The sequence below is a fragment of the Scyliorhinus canicula genome, chromosome 6, assembly GCF_902713615.1.
Source record: "Scyliorhinus canicula chromosome 6, sScyCan1.1, whole genome shotgun sequence".
NCBI lineage: Eukaryota > Metazoa > Chordata > Chondrichthyes > Carcharhiniformes > Scyliorhinidae > Scyliorhinus > Scyliorhinus canicula.
Genome location: NC_052151.1, coordinates 213,686,138 through 213,688,273, shown reverse-complemented (window position 1 = coordinate 213,688,273; position 2,136 = coordinate 213,686,138). Strand labels below are relative to the sequence as shown.

General features: G+C 41.3%; 1 non-coding gene across 1 annotated transcript; it reads right to left on the bottom strand.

The window, feature by feature from the left end:
• Positions 1 to 294: 294 nt before the first annotated feature.
• LOC119968069 lies at positions 295 to 399 on the bottom strand. The gene has a single exon (XR_005461103.1). It is a non-coding gene; the product is annotated as a U6 spliceosomal RNA (small nuclear RNA).
• Between the last annotated feature and the right edge of the window lie 1,737 nt (positions 400 to 2,136).

Sequence of the window (2,136 nt, the reverse complement as noted above, 5' to 3'; positions counted from 1 at the left end):
ATAATCCACGCCCTATTGTCAGTGATGCAGTTCCGGGGTCCCAGTTACTGCCTCATTTGCAGTTGAGCAGCCGTTTATGCCCACTTTCCAGACCAGAAGCCCCTATCCTAAGGTGAGAAACCACCTCCTGAAGCATAAAGTTCAGATAACCCTCTCACTCATTTATATGTCTCAGTGGTCGCTTATCAGCCTGAAATTCAACGAATCTGTATATAAGTTTCTCAAACCATTCACATTAACTGTAGACGTGCTAGCCGGAGATCACAACGTGTTGCAGCCGTTCACACATGCTGCCATCTTATTGAACGCTTCACGAATTTGCCTGTCATCTTTGAGCCGGGGCCATGCTGAGCATCTCTGTACCGTTCCACTTTTAGTATATGTGCTGCCGAAGCGCACACACATGCTGCAATCTTGCCAGATTAACTACCCGTGCAGCCCAAATGTGTCTAAACAAATTTTATCATCAAATTATTTCCCAATTTATTGTGTTTTGCCTTTATTTTATCAAATCAGCACGGTGTTGTATACCGTGTGAGACCTGAGGGAAAAGAGTTGAACTTACCCACTTACCACATCCTCACCAAAACCCGAACTACTTTCCCTTTCGTTTTGTTAGAACCAATCGAAAAGGTGAGAAAGATAGAAAAAGAAAAGGGAAAAATACATTCCCCATCCCCACTTTAATGAACTCCAATTTCACTTAATATCAAACGTTCACTCTGAGCCTTAGTCTTCCTGTTTCCCCATTGATAAAGAACTGGACTTGGGACTAATGGGTTTAAAGGAGCCTGATAACAGCAGTTAGATTATGAACTAGTCAGCTTTCACAGTTGAACGTGAAATTGCCCTGTCCCCGGTTGGAAAGAAAGAGTGTCGTCTGCCCACTCAGCTATTTCCAGAAACAACTTATTGTCGAGTAGATTATATTTCCAAAGCTGATTTAAGAACAAGGTTAATAATTTAAACTTCCCTTTGGACTAGGTCCCAGCTTTCACTCTGAGCCTTGTTATCAGTAGATGCTCGCTCGATCTATTTAAAAAAAATAATTTGGTATTTATCTCGGGTCTCGAAGGTTCAAGTCGATATAAGGAGAATTGAACAATATAAAACTCGGGAGGAAGATGAAATGAGGACGTGCTCATCGGGAATGGGGTCAGCAGATGCTGGACCTGTTCCTTGTTATTCTCACAGAAACTAATCAGGGTAATGTCAAAAACTATATTTTCAAAGTAGTGTCAGCAGTGCAGATGATCAAGAGAAAAAAAATCTGTTTTCATGAATTTCAAATAGGCATCAAATGAGCATGCTATGGCTACTATTCAGTTGTGTGCCGGGGCAGGAATGGTGCGGAGATGGAGGGAGGTGAAGTGGTCGACGGGTTTATTATTGAGCGACTGTATCAGTCTGCAAGAAGAAAATTATGATTTAGACCTACCAAGCGCAACTCGGGAAGGCGTAGCTGGAGAGCAACAATACATTTTCAACGAAACGAAAAGTGGATTGACACCGCTAAAAATTCCAAGGTCTGTGCACTGATCGCAATTGTTGGTCCATTCGAACCGTATCCCCTGTCCAGGATCAGGAAAATGCCGCCTTTCATGGGAAGTGAAAAAATAATGCTCACCAGAGAGCTTCCACTCATATCCTACACTCCTAATTGTCCCTCGATAGATCATGTCAATTACACACATACCCACTCACTGTCTCCCATTGACCATGGTTTCATAAATCATGTGAACCGAAACAAGGGACGATGTGATAACAGTTACTTCTCATGTTTCTGCTTAGAGCACAGAAGTTATTGACAATGGCATTAATTTTGCAGTGACATTGAGTGGGAAATCGATACCAATTTTACTTGCTGTTTTTAACATGTTTCATCAGCACCCTGAATGGCAAAAATCTAATTCAGATTAACTGTTTTAACTGTGTTCATAGTAATCCGGGACAATGAACGGGATTGGCAGGACAATGTGTTGATTAAATCGTTCCATATGTTATCCTTCCCATTTTTTCTGAAGAGATTGTCGACATAGTAATAACATCTTTATTCAATTTTGGTGTGGTGTGTTAGAGCCAAAAGTGATTCATTGCACTTGCAGATGAGAAACAGATTAAACCTCACAGTTGCAT